General features: G+C 42.5%; 1 pseudogene; it reads right to left on the reverse strand.

Annotated features, from left to right (window-relative positions):
• The window catches only part of LOC129528787 (mitochondrial import inner membrane translocase subunit TIM14-like), a 34,208-nt pseudogene that overhangs the window by 1,494 nt on the left and 12,691 nt on the right, over positions 1-20,023 (reverse strand).

A 20,023-nucleotide genomic window follows, 5' to 3' on the forward strand; every position in this document is an offset into this window, starting at 1 on the left:
GATACCTAGTTTATTGAGTGTTTTTAGCATGAAGATGTGTTGAATTTTATCAAAGGCCTTATCTGCGTCTGTTGAGATAATCATGTGGTTTTTGTCATTGGTTCTCTTTATGCGATGGATTACGTTTGTTGATTTGCATATGTTGAACCAGCCTTGCATCCCAGGGATGAAGCTGACTTGATCATGCTGGATAAGCTTTTTGATGTGCTGCTGGATGCGGTTTGCCACTATTTTATTGAGGATTTTCGCATCGATGTTCATCAGGGATATTGGCCTGAAATTTTCTTTTCTTGTTGTGTCTCTGCCAGGTTTTGGTATCAGGATGATGCTGGCCACATAAAATGAGTTAGAGAGGACTCCCTCTTTCTCTATTGATTGAAAGAGTTTCAGAAGGAATGGTACCAGTTCCTCTTTGTACCTCTGGTAGAATTCAGCTGTGAATCTGTCTGGTCCTGGGCTTTTGTTGGTTGGTAGGCTATTAATTACTGCATCAGTTTCAGAACTTGTTATTGGTCTATGCAGGGATTTGACTTCTTCCTGGTTTAGTCTTGGGAGGGTGTATGTGTCCAGGAATTTATCTATTTCTTCTAGATTTTCTACTTTATTTGCATAGAGGTGTTTATAGTATTCTCTGATGGTAGTTTGTATTTCTGTGGGATCAGTGGTGATATCCCCTTTATCCTTCTTTATTGTGTTTATTTGATTCTTCTCTCTTTTCTTCTTTATTAGTCTGGATAGTGGTCTATCTATTTTGTTAATCTTTTTAAAAAACCAACTCCTGGATTCATTGATTTTTTGAAGGGTTTTTTGTGTCTCTATCTCCTTCATTTCTGCTCTGATCTTAGTTATTTCTTGTCTTCTGCTAGCTTTTGAATGTGTTTGCTCTTGCTTCTCTAGTTCTTTTAATTGTGATGTTAGGGTGTCGATTTTAGATCTTTCCCACTTTCTCCTGTGGGCATTTAGTGCTATAAATTCCCCTCTAAACACTGCTTTATCTGTATCCCAGAGATTCTGATAGGTTGTGTCTTTGTTCTCATTGGTTTCAAAGAACTTATTTATTTCTGCCTTAATTTTGTTATTTACCCAGTAGTCATTCAGGAGCAGGTTATTCAGTTTCCATGTAGTTGTGGGGTTTTGAGTGAGTTTCTTAATCCTGAGTTCTAATTTGATTGTACTGTGGTCTGAGAGACTGTTCGTTATGATTTCCATTCTCTTGCATTTGCTGAGGAGTGTTTTACTTCCAATTATGAGGTCAATTCTAGAATAAGTGCTATGTGATGCTGAGAAGAATGTATAGTCTATTGATTTGGGGTGGATTTGGGGATTTGGGGTGGAGAGTTCTGTAGATGTCTATTAGGTCTGCTTGGTGCAGAGCTGAGTTCAAGTCCTAAATATCCTTGTTAATTTTCTGTCTTGTTGATCTGTCTAATATTGACAGTGGGGTGTTAAAGTCTCCCACTATTATTGCGTGGGATTCTAAGTTTCTTTGTAGGTCTTTAAGAACTTGCTTTATGAATCTGGATGTTCCTGTATTGGGTGCATATATATTTAGGACAGTTAGCTCTTCTTGTTGCATTGATGCCTTTACTATTATGTAATGCCCTTCTTTGTCTTTGTTTTATCTTTGTTGGCTTAAAGTCTGTTTTATCAGAGACTAGGATTGCAACCCCTGCTTTTTGTTTGTTTGTTTGCTTGCTTTCCATTTGCTTGGTAAATATTCCTCCATCCCTTTATTTTGAGCCTATGTGTGTCTTTGCACATGAGATGGGTCTCACGCACCAATGAGTCTTGACGCTTTATCCAATTTATCAGTCTGTGTCTTTTAATTGGGGCACTTAGCCCATTTACATTTAAGGTTAATATTGTTATGTGTGAATTTGATGCCATCATTATGATGTTACCTGGTTATTTTGCACATTAGTTGTTGCAGTTTCTTCATAGTGTTGATGGTCTTTACATTTTGGTATGTTTTTGCAGTGGCTGGTACTGGTTTTTTCTTTCCATATTTAATGTTTCCTTCAGGAGCTTTTGTAAGGCAGGCCTGGTGGTGACAAAATCCCTCAACATTTGCTTGCCTATAAAGGATTTTATTTCTCCTTTGCTTATGAAGCTTTATTTCGCTGGATATAAAATTCTGGGTTGAAAACTGTTTTCTTTAAGAATGTTGAATATTGGCTCCTACTCTCTTCTGGCTTGTAGAGTTTCTGCGGAGAGATCCGCTGTTAGTTTGATGGGCCCTTCAGATTGAGAAATCCTTAGATTGGAGTCACTTCAATTCCAGAAGTTACGAGGACTGAGCTGGGCAATCTTCATTCCATAATACATTTTTTGAAAAGTACATGCCCTTCCTATTCTATGAAAAGCTGCCCTGGCCTCAGAGATGAACACAACTGGCAAGGCTGCTCATGTAGTTTGGATGTTTGTCCACTCCAAATCTCATGTTGAAATGTAATCCCCAATGTTAAAGGTGGGGCCTGGCTGGGTCATGAGGGCAGGTCCCTCATGAATGGCTAGGTCCTGTCCTCATGATAGTGAGTGATTTTGTACAAGGTCTGGTTATTTAGAAGTGTGTGGTGCCAGGCACAGTGGCTCATGCTTGTGATCCCAGAACTTTGGGAGACTGAGGGAGGAGGATTACCTGAGGTCAGGAACTCAAGACCAGCCTGGCCAACATGGTGAAACTCCATCTGTACTAAAAATACAAAAATTCGCCAGACTTGATGGTGCACACCTGTAATCCCAGCTACTTGGGAGGCTGAGGTAGAAGAATAGCTTGAACTCAGGAAGCAGAAGTTGCGGTGAGCTGAGATTGTGCCACTGCATTCCAGCCTGAATGACAGGGTGAGACTGTCATGGAGTGACACCTCCCCCCTGCCACTTACTACCACTCTCACCATGTGTTATATCTATTCCTCTTCCCCTTCTGCCACAAGTAAAAGCCTCACTGGAAGCCAAATAAATGCTGTCACCCTGTTTCTTGTGCATCATGCAGAAACGTGAGCCAATTAACCTCTTTTTTTGCAAATTATCTGGTCTCAGGTATTTCTTTATAGCAACACAAAAGTGGCCTAATACACCTGCCTTCCCACCAATACATAGAAGTTTATATGAGGAACAGGGACTGATCTTTATAAAGCCACAAAGAGTGCTAAGAAAGAATCTCACAAAAGTCCACAGGAGAAAAATTCAACCTGATGATGAGGTTGCAAAATCTGCGAGCTGAGAAGGAGTTCCTATTGTGGGTCCCACAGAGATGTCTGGGAGAACTCCAAGGTCACCATAGGGTGGTCTGGGGCGAAAGAGAGGTGCCACCTTATCCTTATAGATTGTCACCTGAGCAAAGACTCTTGATCTTCTGCAGAGGGTCAGGGCCATCCCCTGGATGGTTTCCTTTGCACACCTCATGGTGGAACCTGAAAGCTGGCTGGGATCTCTGGGAAGGAACATGGCCCCAGGCCCCAGGAAACTCTCAGTCATTGATCTCCTCTCTTTGTCCACAGGGTCAGTGGCTCACTCCTCCTTCTGAACCAGCAGCTTACCTCCAGCAAAATGATTCTTTCAGGCTGACTGTGAAATAGGAGACATCTGAGTCCTCTGTTATAGGTTATTAAATCCAAAATCAAATTTTTCTCTGCTTGGAGGCATTTTATTATAAAAAGTTGGTACTCGTACACATAAACTAATATAAACTTGAAATTTACTATACATTTACATTTCTTAGCTTGTCCTTACAGTAAATTTTTAGCTTCATTGATCTTGGCTATTATATAAAGAGACCCTCTTTTGTCTGGGTGATTTAAGAGCATAACATGTTGATAAGAACCTCTCACTGTTTCCTTTATTGGCGATAGGGCTTACATCTAGTATTAGTGCTGCTTCCTGTTTTGTCATTTTGGGTTCAACCCCACCTCTGTCGTAATAACCTCTGAAAAATATTTTGGTAGACTTTGAAAAACTTGTTTTACTTGAGGCTCTCTGTGCTTCGTGGCTTGCCAAACATAACAGCTTGCAAATCCTGCAGCAGCGGTCGGTACAGCTGCTACCACTGCACAGGCCGTGGCTCCAGGCTGGCTCCCCTGCTTCCACCAGGAGGGTGGATCATCCCAGCCCAGAGGCCGCACCCACTACCTACTTGGCTTTACCAGAGAGCAATGCAGCAGCGACCACAGTAGCCACAAATTGCCCAGGCACCTTTTTCCTTTTTAAAGTGGTGGTGATGATGCATTTACTTTATTGAGCTATGGTGAATAGTCAATGAAATCAGATGACTTGCATTGAGTCCATAAATACTAAACGCTGTGGACTGACGTTGTCATTGTTGGCTTAAGGTCCCATTCAACACCAGATCCCACTGTTTGTCTCAGTTGCACCATCTCCACAGTGGTGGCAACACCATGTCCCTCAGAGGATGGACCACAATTGTGTTTGAGGGTGGGAACATGTTATCAGAGGGAAGGAAAACTCCTGGTCTGTGGAAGGGCCACAGTGTCCCTCTAAGCTGAGTCACAACATTGTTTGAGAAAGTACCAACCAAATTTCCGCTGTGTTCACTGAGCCCGAATCTGAGACATTCACCTGTTTCTCCTATCACAGGCTGTGGACCCCGAGCCTCCCGTGACAGGAGCAGTCCCTCTCCACCTATTTTTGGTCAGGGCTGTGCCCTTCCGGGTTTGCCTGGGGCAGGAAGTCACAGCCAGCCTGGGTATCCAAGGGCAGGGGTCTGTGTTCTTGGACCCAAGGGGAAGTGAATGGTTTGAGCTCTGGCTATGTGGATTTGAGCTGGCAGCCTGAGCCCCAGAAGAAGAGAAGATACACGGGACATTCAGGCTAACTGGGTCGCTGCAGTCGGCATTCACTGGGTTCTGGGTTCCACTCTAATAGAGTCCTGTGTCACTACCTGTTGACACTGAGTAAAGTGAAGGTCCTGTTGCCCTTGGACATCTTCAGCCTGGGACTGGCCAGGAAGCTCTGACCCCTTACTCACCACAGGTATGTTGTGTCCTGAGTCTCAGGTTCACAGGTTAACCTACAGAGTCTTTGTCCTCCATGGGGTCCTGTTGCCTTGATGGAGGGCTTTGTAAGCTCTACTGTGCAGATAACAGAGAGAAGACTGCCCTATGGGGCACCCTGATTACTCCAAAGTGAACATGGAACGCATATAGCATGCACGTTTTCCTATCAAACTTGTGTAAGTCAAACCTTCATGAATATTAATAGCTCCTCCTAAACCCTATTGAATGCCTACTTGGCCAACCTGTTCAGCGTCAAACCCTGTTCCACCCTCCCCTCCTTCAAGTGCCTGCTATTGGTCTCTGCAGGAAGCTGCACTTGCTAGCCTGAGGAATGGCCAGCAGGCAGGCTGTAATATTTTATAAAAAATAAAGGTCCCAGGTGCAATAGTTCAGGCATGTAACGCCAGTCCTTTGGGAGGCCATAGAGGGAGGATTGATTGCTAGAGGATAGGAGTTGGAGACCACCCTGGGCAACATAGCAAGACCCCATCTCTAAAACAATTTTTTAAAAAATTAGCAGAGTGTGGTAGCAAGTGTCTGTAGTCTCAGCTGTGATGGAGGCTGGTGTCCTCTCCCTTATTCCCACTTCAGCAGAAACCCTCGATCCCTCTCAGAGCCCTGCTCTCCCCAGGAGACCACTGCCAGTCTCTATTCTCCCTCCTCCCACCCACTCCCAGGGAACCTTCCCCTCACCTATTACCAAGAGCCCCTGCCAGGGAATGAATCCTCTGCGGGGAGAGGCTGAGGGGGTCCCAGGGTCTCTGCTGCCTGCTCTGTCCTCCACTGTGGAGAAGAGCTTGGGCTCCAGAAATGCTCCCAAGCATGGCTGCTCTGACTGTCAGCTGTGCTGTTTGCGCTGAAACTCCTCCCAGGGCACTTCCCAGGTGGGCCTGAGGTGTGGTCTCAGCCCAGGATGCTTCTCTGTCCCCTCCCTTCTCACACTTGCCTCCTTTTTCTTTGCCTTTCCCTTCACTTCTGTCTACATTTTGGCTCCCCCAGAACATGCTTTGAGAAGCAACTCTTATTTGGACCGCTGTACCATAACAGGATGAGCTGCGTTCCTCTGCACTGACCTCTGCTGTGTCCTGGGTGTGGATCTCTTATGCACCACGCAAAGAGTCCCTAGGGTCCCCCGACCCAGCTTTTTCCTCTATGACACAGAACCCCCTCTGTGCATTCAGAGTCTTCCTAGTGTTCTCTAATGGCTGGGAAAGTTGGATTTACTCCCAACAAGGAGGTCACAGAGATGTCCAGGGAGAGGGTTCCTAGAAATGCACACATGGGGCTAAAACCCATGTCTAAGATTCTTAGTTTTCCTTTCTGCAGCACTATGAGACTTTAATTTTATAGACATAACTGAAGATGAAGCTGCCTGGTGCTACAGTATTATGTCTCCCAAGCCTCAGATATTTATAGACCATCTCTATAATGTTTTCTACAGTTTGTACCACCTTTATTATTATTGACTTCATACATTTTTTCTAAATAAATTTACTTTACAAAACATCCTTTTCCCAGCAGCGTGCAATGGCTTACACTGTAATCCCAGGTACTTGAGAGGCTAAGATGGGGGGGATCACTTGAAGCCAGGAGTTTGAAACAAAACATCCTCGTCCTTTGCAATATTGTCCATGAAATTAAAGGTTTTGTGAATTTGCTTAAAATTGTTTCTAACATGCATTAAAATAAACATGTAACTATTAAAGTTTCTTAAAAGCTTATTTATGTTCCACCTATAGTCAGTTTTGGGAAACACTGATACAGTGGAATAACCATGGACTTTATATCCAGAGAGACCTGGGACTCACTACTGGTTCTGTCACTTAACTGTGTCATCTTGCACGAGTCACTTGGCTTCTTTGATCCTCGATTCCATAATTTTTTAAATGATGATGATAAAATCCACTTTGCAAGTTGTTAGGAATAAGATTTGCTTCAGTCAGGAGGTGGAGGTTGCAGTGAGCTATGATTGCACCACTGCACTCCAGCTTGGATGACGGAGCAAGACTCCGTCAATAAAAAAAGAAAGAAAGAAAGAAAGAAAGAAAGAAAGAAAGAAAGAAAGAAAGAAAGAGAAAAGAAAGAGAGAAAAGAAAGACTTACTTCCACTTGTTAGGACTTGTGGTGCATCTGCCATTGTTTTCATTTCCCAGTTCCACTACCTAAATGCTCTGTGATTTTGATCAAGTTGCCTAACTTTTCCTCATTTACCTAATTTGTAAAATGTGGGGTTTACCAGTACACTAGTGTGAGTGTTATTTCCCAGCTCAGACCACTAGAGGGAGTAGGAGCATCGGTAACCACTGGCAATGGATGTGTCGGTGCCCATGGTTTACCAACATCATTCTCCCATGAAAGGAACCAGGGCTCCCTGGAGAAATAGCTGATCCAGGGCTGGGGCAGGAAAGCACAAGAGAAGCCCGGAGCTTTTAGTGAGGCCAGAAAGTAAGGAACCACTCGAAAAATTATGGGAATGTTTCAAAAGATTACAGGGAGCTTAGAATTACCAATTTTGGGACAACATGAGCAACATAATAATGATAGCAATGGATTCCAACCCATAAATATCCATGAGTCCATGCTGATATAAATAATTGAACAAAGAAATAAATAAGGAAGAAGAAATAGCTCTTTCTTATAGCAGAATTCCAATTAATAAATGTAGAAGGAATTATGGAAATAAAAAATCACTATTTGACTAACACCACAGTAATAATTGTTTATTGGCAAGAATCAAGAACCATCCACAGATTCTAAAAATTAATGGGTAAAAGTAAGATGATGCTGTAACTATTGAGTACGAAGGAGGGGTCGGGGGAAGTAAGGTGAGAAGAAACAGGCTACTTGCTTATTCCCAAAGTGTCTCTCCACAAGATACTTATTAATTACAATGAGATGAATAGTAACTTTACAGTAGAGAAACCTGGCAAACACCACCTGAACCAAGCGCTTAAAGTGAACCTCATCGGTAATAAGAGATATGGACATGCTGGGGCTCCAGCTGGGATGTCCTGAGAAAGACACATCACTTCTGTGCTAATCTTGCCCAAAATGCATAACCTGAAACATCCCAAGGAAACATGAGACAAACCCAAACTGAGAGGCATTCTACAAAACAACTGACCAGACCTCCTCAAAAGTGTCAGGGTCCTGAGAAAGGGAAAGAGTGGGAAACTCCCCCAGGTTGGAGGAGGCCTAGGAGATGTGACAGTGTTATTCAATGTCAGATCTTGGATTGGACTTGGGAGCAGAAAAAGGACATGAGTGGGATGATTAGCAAAATTTGAATATTTGTAGATTAGTTAATACTACTGCACCAATGCTAGTTCCCTGATTTGAACAATTATATTAGTTATAGAAAATGTTATTTGAAAAAAAAAAGCTGGATAAAGGATAAACTGGAGCCCTATTTTTAAAGATTTTTGAAGGTTTAAAAATAAACGTGATAAATGAGGCCGGGTGCGGTGGCTCACGCCTGTAATCCCAGCACTTTGGGAGGCCGAGGTGGGCGGATCACGAGTTCAGGAGATCGAGACCATCCTGGCTAACACGGTGAAACCCCATCTCTACTAAATATACAAAAAGTTAGCCGGGCGTGGTGGCGGGCGTCTGTAGTCCGAGCTACTCGGGAGGCTGAGGCAGGAGAATGACGTGAACCCGGGAGGCGGAGCTTGCAGTGAGCCGAGATCACGCCACTGCACTCCAGCCTGGGCGACAGAGCGGGACTCCATCTCAAAAAAATTAATTAATTAATTAATTAATTTAATTAAATAAATAAACGTTATAAATGAAAAGTCAAAATTTTAAAAATGCTTTAGATTTCTGTGAGGCCAAAATGAGTGTATAGTGCTTAGAACAATGCTTGTGACACAGGAGTTCTTAACATGTCAGCTATTATTATAAGTACTTTTATAATTAATAAGTAATGTTATAAGGAAAGAGTAATCTGTTATTACAAATAATTTATTTCCTAATGTCCTCATATATTCTCATATTTTTTCCTCTCTGCTGTTAAATCCATATCGAGCATGTACTTGGTTATTTTAAGATATAAAATAAGATTAGGCCTGGCATAGTGGCTCACACCTGTAATCCCAGTGCTTTGGAAGGCCAAGGCAGGCGGATCACTTGAGGTCAGGTGTTGGAGACCAGCCTGGCCAGCATGGTGAAACCTCGCCTCTACTAAAAATACAAAAATTAGCAGGTGTGGTAGGCGCGTACCTGTAATCCCAGCTACTTGGGAGGCTGAGGAGGGAGAATCGCTTGAACATGGGAGGCTGAGGTTGCAGTGAACAGAGATGGCACCTCTGCACTCCAGCCTGGACAACAGAGCGAGACTACGTTTCAAAAAAAAAAAAAGACATAAAATAAGATTAGATTTTATTTTGAGAATTATTTTAGGGATAGAGGAGCTATTATTTCCTTTAGCCACTAACAGTAGCTCAGATTCAGGCCGGATTGCAAAACTTTGCTTGGCTGAGAAACAAAGCTTGAGCCAGGCTGCCACCCACCCGACGTGGTTTGTGATGGCGCCCCCTGGCGGCGCAGCGAGCTTTCCCGGTTCCTCACCCTCGTGCTTTCGGAGCGATATTTTATTTTATTTTACTTTATTTATTGTTAGTTCAATAGTTTTTGGTTACATGGATAAGTTCTTTAGTGGTGATTTCTGATATTTTGGTGCACCCATCACCCAAGCTGTGTACACTGTACCCAATGTGTAGTCTTTAATCCCTCACCCTTCTCCCACCCCTTCCCGCTAAGTCCCCAAAGTCCATTACATTATTCCGATGCCTTTGCATTCTCATAGTTTAGTTCCCACTTATAATTGAGAACATGTGATATTTGTTTTTCCATTCCTGAGTTTCTTAGAATAATGGCCTCCAGCTCCATTCGAGTTGCTGCAAAAGACTATAATTTCTTTCCTTTTTATGGCTGAGTTAGTAGTCCATGTTGTATATATGCCACCTTTTCTTTATCCACTTGTTGGTTGAGGGGCACTTAAGTTGGTAGGAGCGACTTTAGAAATTCCACTCGGTCTATTCATTGAACCCTTTCTAGTTCACATTGTGGATCCTTTAATCTTCACAACATGTCTCTGTGAGAAGTGGTATTTTTAACATTTATTTTATTTATTATTTACTTATTTATTTTGACAGGGCCTCGCTCTGTCATCCAGGCTGGAGTGCAATGGTGCGACTATGCTCACCGCAGCCTCAACCACCTCCAGTTCATATAACCCTCTGCCTCAGCCTTCCAATAGCTGGAACCTCAAGGGCACACCACCTCTCCTGGCTAATTTTTAAAAAAATTTTCTAGAGACAGGGTCTCACTTTGTTGCCAGGTCTGGTCTCAAATGCCTAGCTTCAAGTGCTCCTCCTGTTTCAGCCTCCCAAAGTGCTGGGATTACAAGCTTGAGCCACCAAAGCTGGCTGAGAAGGAGTATTTAATCCTCTTAAGATGATAAAACTGAGGTTCAAAAGAGTAAAGCAACTTGCCCAGGGTTGCAAAGGGAGTGGCAGAGCCAGAATTTGGACCTAGGTCCCCCGACTTCCAGGCTGAGTATAAATGTCTAGGTGAATCTAAATGTGTATCCAGGTAGAGAAGTATTGGTGTAGAGCAGGTGTTGTCAATTGGGGGTGGTTTCCCCCACGGAGACAGTTGGCAATGTCTGGAGATATTTTTAGTTTTCATAACAGGGGTGGGGATGGGAGAGATGGAAGGCTGCTATTGGCATCTAGTGAAGAAAGGCCACGTGGATGCTGCCGAACAATGCACAAGGCACAGAACAGCCCCCACCACAAGGAATTGTTCAGCCCAAATATCAGCAGAACTGCTATGAAGCCCTGGTTGGACTTAGAAACCGGAAGATGCATTCTTGCAGTTAGCTAATGTTTGCCAAGTACTGAGCTGGACAACGTGAGGGATATGGAAACAGTGCACCACTTTGTGCTGCCAAGGAGGCTGCAGCCTAGAAGGTCAGGGGGTGGAGGCAGGAGAGGTGCATGAAGGCCTTCAACATAAGGTAGCAGATGATAAGTGCCAAGAACAGAGCGTCCAGTAGGGCTAGGCCAGCTCTCAGGAGGGAGACCACATGTCTGGCTGTGGGAGAAACTGAGGGAAGCTGTGGGAACGTGGTTTTGAGCTGGGTGTGTGAGCAAAGTTGAGCTGATGGGAAAACACAAGACCTGTTCAGGGAAGGGCAAAAAGTCTAGTTTGGGTGGGGAGAGAGTATTTTTTTATTGAGTAGAGAGGGAAATGCTGGAAAAGCAGGTTGGGGCTAGAGCTTTGAGTCCAGGCTGAGGACTCAAGCCTGGGTGTCTGTCACAGAGATGGAAAAGCCTTTCCTCTCAGAATGTTTGTCTAGACCATAGGGCTACAGGGCTCAGCAGTTTCCCGAGTGCTCTCTCTACAAAGGAGGGGACGTTGGAAATTGTAGTGTAGGAGGGTGAACATCTCCTGATTTTAGGACCAATTTCATGCTGAGTATGTGACAAACCCATTTCACGTCAAAGTGGCCCTTGGGTAGATGGTGTTCCCAAGTGAAAATTTACATGGGGTGAGCTCTCTTCTGCGTGGTTGCTCTGTGAAAGCCTGGGCCACTTTATACTGAAAACCCAGAGCAGACTTGAAGCCCCTAAGCAAAGATTTGCTACCCTAAAGGTGAGCTGCTACAGCAGGACTTGCTATGGATAAAGTTGCAAATATGGACACTACCTGGTGACAGGATTTTTCTAGTTTATTACTTTACCATTAAATAGCATTAAGACATGTTTGTGGCATGTATGGTACACTGCAAAGACTATAAGCAAGGATTTCCTGACCTTCTATACATGTACAGTTGCCTTTAACACCCTGCCACCTCTGCCACCATGTTTGGCCCCAGAGAAATGCATTACCCTTCTGGAAAAGGGGTTAGAGGAGAAGGCAAGAGAGCAAATCTTTGTTGAGCTAGTCTGTGTGTGTGTGTGTGTGTGTGTGTGTGTGTGTGTGTGTGTGTGTGTGTGTTTGTGTGTATTTGCCAGCTACCGTTGTGGACACTTTCCCATACAGTATCTTATTTAACTCTCTTGACACCGTTTGTATATAAGTACAGTTTACTTCTTTTGGTAAAGGAGGAAGCTGGCACTGGGAAAGGCTAACTTGCCCTAATCCCCTGCAGCTGAAAGAAGCTACATTTTGATGCATGTGTGGCCCACTATGCCACATTTTCTCCTCCCTTTTTTCCATTCATAGGCAATTAATCTTATCCACCTGGACTTGGGCTGCTAGAGACCATGGTCATTAGCATTAGTGGCAGCAACAGAAGGAGGAAAGAGATTAGAACTTTCATTGTGATTGTTGGTGCAGCTGTAAGTCATTTGAAGACTATATGGAAGTTTCCCGGTTGGAGGCTCCTGATCTCTGGGGATGGCTCAGGCCAGGGTACTCAGCCCGGCGGTCTGCACTTTAGTCCCAAGTCAGTGTTTCCATCTGAGGGCAAGAGCAGGTGAGGTGATGCTGGCCTTACTGTTAAGTAACAGATTAGACCATGTGCTTTCCAGAAATGTGGGAGATAAAATTCCTCAAACAAAAAAATAAGACAGAAAGTGTTGCAGCAGAGAGTTTAATACTTGCAAGATGGCCAAGCAAAGAGGATGGAAGATATTTTTCAAATCTGCCTCCCCAAGAATTTGGAGACTAGGGTTTTAAAGGATTGTTTGGAGAGCAGGGGACTGGGAAATGGGCACTGCTGATTGGTTGGGCTGGAAATGAAATCATGGGGTGTCAAAATTGTCTTGTGCACTGAGTAAGTTCCTGGGTGGAGCTCACAGGACCAGTTGAGTCAGTTTCTTAGTGTAGGTCAACAGTCTGGGTGGTGTCAATTGATCCACCAGAATGCAAAGTCTGAACAATATCTCAAACTCCAGCCTTAAATTTCACAGTAGCAATATAACCTATAGGAGCAATTAAAGAACATATAAATCTTGTGCCCACTGGCTACGTGACTCCTGAGCAGCAGGTAATTATAAAAACAAAAAAAAAAGATGGGGAACAATGACTGTTTGCTGTTTAACTCTGCCTAGATCTTAGCTGAATTCAGACCCCTACCATAATTCTAACCTTGCAACATTTCATTTGTTTTACAAAGTTGGTTTCAATTCCAGAACAGGAAGGGGATTAGTTAAACTATAAATTCCTTCTATAGTTAGGCTGGCCTATGTACAGGAATAAGCAAAGGTGGATAGTTTGTGAAGTTAGAAGCAAGATGGAGCCAGTTACATTGGATTTCTCTCACTATTAAAATTTTCCAAGGGTGGTTTCAGTTCCCCCTGGGCTTAAGCATTCCTTATTCCTGAGGTGTGAGTAGATGATGAGATGGAAGGGGTTGATAACCACTCTAACTTCTTCCTGATGATAGGGGGCATCATTGGGGTTTATTCCAGGATGGGAGAAATGAAACCGTCTTGCTGTCGTCTTCCTATATTCACGAATGCCTGGTTGGGGACCCAAGTTTTGCATGACAAGGATATTAGTATTCACATCCCCAGCCCCAGCACAGTACTTAAGTGAACAGCAGACTGTAAGTGTTGAGCCCTAATATAAAGAGTGAAAGCCCAAGTCTCAAGAGTTCTTGTGGAACTGATCTGAAATTTTAAGGCATCCAGATAAATAACACCAAGAACCAATCAGACATGGGGTCACTGGTAAAGACCTGCTGTAACCATGAAGTTTCTTGGGAATTTCTTTCTATCCAGATTTCAACTTCTCCTGAGGTGTTTATATAGGTGCAACAAGTGGTGTTTCATTTTGCACAAATTCCCCTTTGTCTAGCCAACAGGAAATCAAGCACCAACAGATTGTCTAGGACTACGTGAGCTAGCAAACTGAGGGACCTTTGTTGAACCCTAAGGCTTTTTGCAGTTTCTTCTAGACAATCAATCCGAAGGTAGCAGACAGGTTCCTGATCGTGTCTCTGTTGCCATAAACACCATAACTAGGAACCAATATCCCTAGAAGGCTCTGCCACCAGGTATCTTGATGTCTGCCTGAAGTCCTCGTTTTGTTCTATGGGGAAATGGGTGGAATTTATCACCATGAAGATAGGCTGAGAAGGGAGTTACAAAATGTCCCGGTAAGCAGGAGCCCTTGATATGCAGGCTATTGAGACACAGGTGGGCTCATCCTAACAGAGCCTGCAGATACCTGTATGAACTGGATGAATTCCTCTCTTTGCAATGTCCCAAAGTAACTTGGGGTTCCTGGGCCTATCAGAAAGTGGCATTCTTTACTTACTTCACATCAGAAATCCTATAAAGGAACTGCATAGACAAGGTACAAGACCAGCTCTTCCAAGGGGCTTTTATTGGCTCTATAAGTCAACTTCAATTTCTGAATGCAGGCTGCTCATTCCAAAGATAGCTCACTGAAAGGAAAATTCAAGACAGGAAATCAGAAGCTGTCCATGAAAGGGGATAAGATCAATAAATGGCAAAAGTCACAGAGATATCAAACCAGAAAAATCTGCCTGAGCCAGACATCAAACCCAGTCCACTGCAGTGAGAGGGCAAACCTTAGCCACTGAGCTACAGTGTAGGGCAGTCTCCATTGCTATTCCCAGAAGTAATCTAGAGCAGGCAGTGTTCAGCTTACAGAAGATTTTTTTCTAAATTTTTAAATTAATTAAAAGATTATAGAGGAGACAAACAGTTATTCCTACCCTTTTGCCAGCTTGTCAGCTTCCTGGATTCCCTTTGTCTGTGGCTTCCAGAAGACCAGAGTTGGGGTCAAGCCATGTTATAAAAGAAAATCATCCTTTTCCACTTCATGGAATCATAAGCAAAAGGCCTCCCAATTTTGCAAGATGCAGCCCAATGGGCTGCACAGGAGAGCCAAATTAACATTTCCCATTCTGGCTGAAGTGATATACACATAACAAAACAGACACTAGTCACCCAACTCAGCACCCATGTATCAACCTGACAAAGCTCAAATTTGCCCTTGTTGGCCTCTATCATCTTTGATCCATTCAGGGTATGAAGATATGACCTCTGACCAGGAGTTCAATGGGTGGTCTCTGGGAAAGATGGGAAAGTGACTGTCACCCTGAGTTAGGCTGGCTGAGTTTCCACTAGCGATTCCTTCAGAGTTCACCAAATGTGACTACCCAGATAAACAGCTCCCAGAGTTAGGCCTGCTGAGCTTCTGATACCAAGCCCTTCAGGGAATCTCCTCCATAAACATAAATGTACATAACAAGACAAAGACAGATGAATAAAAATTCAAGGAGAGAGGGAAAAACCTGCAGTGACCCCATGGTCAGGGCTGAAGGCAGCGAGTGCACTGCAAGCTTTGGGTTTCTGTGGTCGGCAAGCCAGAGCAGCACCTCTCGGGTGGGCTGAGCCCACCCCACACCCTCAGCGCGCTGAAACACAAGAGTTTAGCACTCAAGGGGATGCCCCAAAATGCTGCCAGTGCTGCCCCTGGACAGGACTGTCCTCCAGCACATCCTCAGCCACTGAGGAGCCATCAGCTTCAGTTCCAGCTCCATGTTCTTCAGCTGTCCCAATTCCCGGCAGCTATTTCAGAGTTGTGGAGCTATCTCCTATGACAGTTCTGATCACACTGCATTATACCTCATGTGCTAGGAGATGTACATGTAAGGAGCCACGCAGGATTTGAATCTGAAAGAAGAGATTCTCAACTATATGTTGATTTTCATGTTTTCCACTTGGGCTCTTCACGCCAGAATTAAAAATTTCCGTAGATATTATCTGTCACTAAAAGGTATTTGTGGGAAGATGGTGGACAGGAAGCAGGACTACATTGCAACTCCAGCTCAGAGAGACAGAGCAGTGTGTAGAATCACATTGTGAACTCTTGCTCCAGAACTATTGCAGGAATATACCAGGAAAGCTGAGAGAATCCACAGACCCTCTGAAAGAAGCAGATTGCTCCTGCAGGACCCAGGAGACAGCCCAAATACTGTGCTGGTATCCATGGATGAGAGATCTGAAGATGATTTACATCACAGGACTCTGTGCAGACACTCCCAGTAACAGCCTGGAGCCTGGTAGCCTTGCTAGTTGGCTAGATCCTGAAGAGAAATAACAATCACTAAAATTCAGCTCTCAGGAAGCCATATCCCTCAGAAAAGGGGGAGAGTACTACATCAAGGGAGCACGCTGTGGGGCTAAAGAATCTGAACAGCAGCCTTGAGTCCCAGATCTTTCCTCTGACATAGCCTACCCAAATGAAAAAAAAACAAAATACAAAAAAACAAAAAAAAACAGAAAAACAACTCTGGTAACATGGCAAAACAAGGTTCTTTAACACCCCCCTCCAAAAAAAAAATCACACTAGCTCACCAAAAATGGATCCATACCAAGAAGAAATCCCTGATTTGCCTGAAAAAGAATTCAGACTATAGATTATTAAGCTAATCAAGGAGGCACCAGATAAAAGTGAAGTCCAATTCAAGGAAATCCAAAAAAATGACACAAGATATGAGAGGAGAAATTGTCAGTGCAACAGGTAGCATAAATGAAAAACAATAAAAACTTCAGGAAATAGAGAAGACTCTTAGAGAAATGTAAAATGTACTGAAAAGTCTCAGCAGTAGAATTGAACAAGCAGAAGAAAGAACTTCAGATATCAAGGACAAGGTTTTCAAATTAATCCAATCCAACAAACACAAGAAAAAAGAATTTACAAAATGAATAAATCCTCCAAGAAACTTGGTATTATGTTATACAACCAAACCTCAGAATAATTGGTATTCCTGAGGAAGAAAAGAAATCTAAAAGTTTGGAAAACATATATGGGGAAATAAACAAGAAAAACTTCCCTGGCCTTCCTAGAGACCTACACATCCAAATACAAGAAACTTAAAGAACACCTGGGAAATTCAATGCAAAAAGATCATCACCTAGGCACATTGTCATCAGTTTATCTAAAGTCAAGATAAAGAATCTTAACAGCAGTGAGGCAAAAGCACCAGGTAACCTACAAAAGAAAACCCATCAGATTAACAGCAGATTTCTCAGCAGAAACCCTACAAGCTAGAAGGGATTGGGGCCCTATCTTCAGCCTCCTTAAAAAAAAGACAATTATCAGCCAAGAATTTTGTGTCCAGCAAAACTAAGCCTCATAAACAAAGAAAAGATACAGTCTTTTTCAGACAAACAAATGCTGAAAGAATTTGACACTACCTAGCCACCACTACAAGAACTGCTAAAAGGAGCTCTAAATCTTGAAATAAATCCTGGAAACACATCAAAACAGAACATCTTTGAAACAAATCTCACAGGACCTATAAAACAAAAATACAGTTAAAAAAACATTCTAAATCTCAATACTAACATTGAATGTAAATAACCTAAATGCTCCACTTAAAAGACACAGGATTGCAGAATTGATAAAAATTTACCAACCAAGTATCTGCTGCTTTCAAAAGACTCACCTAACACATAAGGACTCACATAAACTTAAGGTAAAGGGGTGGGAAAAGATATTCCATGCAAATGGACATGAAAAGCAAGCAGGAGTAGCTATTCTTATATCAGACAAAACAAACATTAAGGCAACAGCAGTTAAAAAAGACAAAAAGGGACATTATATGATGGTAAAAGACCTTATCCAACAGGAAAACATCACAATCTTAAATATATATGCACCTAAATTTATGCTCCCAAATTTATAAAACAATTACTACTAAATCTAAGAAATGAGAGATACAGCAACACAATAATAGTGGGGACCTCAATACTCCACTTTCAGCACTAGACCAGTTATCTGGACCAAAAGTCAACAAAGAAACAATGGATTTAAACTATACCCTGGAACAAATGGACTTAACAGATATTTACAGAAAATTCTACCCAACAACCACAGAATATACATTCAATTCACCAGTATGTGGAACATTCTCCAAGATAGACCATATGATAGGCCACAAAACAAGTCTCCCAGGATCTGAGCAGAAATAAATGAAATTGAAACAAACAAACAAACAAAAACACAAAAGATGAATAAAACAAAACGTGGTTCTTTGAAAAGTTAAATAAAATTGATAGGCCATTAGCAAGATTAACGAAGAAAAGAAAAGATCCAAATAAGCTCAATTAGAAATAAAACAGAAGATATTACAACTGACACCACACAAATACAAAAGATCATTTAAGGCTACTATGAACACCTTTATGTGCATAAACTAGAAAACCTAGAAAATGTGGATAAATTCCTGAAAAGATGCAACCTTCCTAGCTTAAATTAGAAAGAGTTAGAAACCCTGAGCAGACCAGTAACAAGCAGCAAGATTGAAATGGTAACCAAAAAATTACCAACAAAGAAAAAAGTCCAGGACCAAACAGATTCACAGCACAATTATACCAGGTATTCAAAGAATAATTGGTGTAAATCCTACTGACACTTTTCCACAAGATAGAGAAGGAGGCAATCCTCCCTAAATTATTCTGTGAAGCCAGTATCACCCCAATACCAAAACCAGGAAAGGACATAACAACAACCAAAAAAAAAAAAAAAACTACAGACCAATATCTCTGATGAACATAAATGCAAAAATTCTTAACAAAATACTAGCTAACCAAATCCAACAGCTTATCAAAAAGATATAATCTATCATGATCAAGGGGGTTTCATACCAGGGATGCAGGGATGGTTTAACATTCACAAGTCAATAAATGTGATGCATCACATAAACAGAATTAAAAACAAAAATTACGTGATCATCTCAATAGATGCAGAAAAAGCATTTGACAAAATCCAGCATTCCTTTATGATTAAAATCCTCATCAAAATCAGCATACAAGGGACATACCACAATGTAATAAAAGCCATTTATGACAAAGCCACAGCCAACATAAAACTGAATGGGAAAAAGTTGAAAGCATTCCCTCTGAGAACTGGAACAGGACAATGATGCCCACTCTCACCGCTTCTACTAAACATAGTACTGGAAGTCCTAGCCAGAGCAATCAGACAAGAGAAAAAAATAAAGGGCATTGAAATCAATAAAGAGGAAATCAAACTGTCACTCTTTGCTGATGATTTAATTGTACATCTAGAAAACCATCAAGACTCCTTCAAAAAGCTTCTAGAACTGATAAATGAATTCAGCAAAGTTTCAGGATACAAAATTTATGTACATAAACCAGTAGTTCTGATACATCAACAGTGACCAAGCTGAGAATTGAATCAAGGACTCAACCCCTTTTACAATAGCTGCAAAAATAAAATAAAATAAAATACTTAGGAATATACCTAACCAAGGAGGTGAAATATCTGTAAAAGGAAAACTACAAAACACTGCTGAAGGAAATCATAGATGACACAAACAAATGGAAACACATCCCATGCCCATGAATAGATAGAATCAATATTGGGAAAATGACCATACTGCCAAAAACAACTTACACATTCAATGCAATTCCCATCTGAATTAGTCCATTTTCATGCTGCTGATAAAGACATACCTGAGACTAGGCAATTTACAAAAGAAAGAAGTTTAATTGAGGGTATGGCAAGGTGGCCAAATAGGAACAGCTCTGGTCTGCAGCTCCTAGTGAGACCAATGCAGAAGGTGGGTGATTTCTGCATTTCCAACTGAGGTACCCAGCTCATCTCATTGGGACTGGTTAGGCAGTGGGTGCAGCCCATGAAAGGTGAGCAGAAGCAAAGTGGGGCATGACCTCAACCAGGAAGCACAAGGGGTTGGGGAACTCCTTCCCCTAGCCAAGGGAAGCCATGAAAGGCTGTGCTGTGAGGGATGGTGTTATCTGGCCCAGATACTGTGCTCTTCACATGGCCCTTGCAATCCACAGGCCAGGAGATTCCCTTGGGTGCCTACACCATCAGGGCCCTGGGTTTCAAGCACAAAACTAAGCGGCTGTTTGGGCAGACAATAGCTACCTGCAGGAGTTTTTATTGTACCTCAGTGGCACCTGGAACACCAGAGAGACAGTACCATTTACTCCCCTGGAAAGGGAGCTTAAGTGAGGCAGCTGAGTGGTCTT

Source organism: Gorilla gorilla, chromosome 20 (assembly GCF_029281585.2).
Source record: "Gorilla gorilla gorilla isolate KB3781 chromosome 20, NHGRI_mGorGor1-v2.1_pri, whole genome shotgun sequence".
NCBI lineage: Eukaryota > Metazoa > Chordata > Mammalia > Primates > Hominidae > Gorilla > Gorilla gorilla.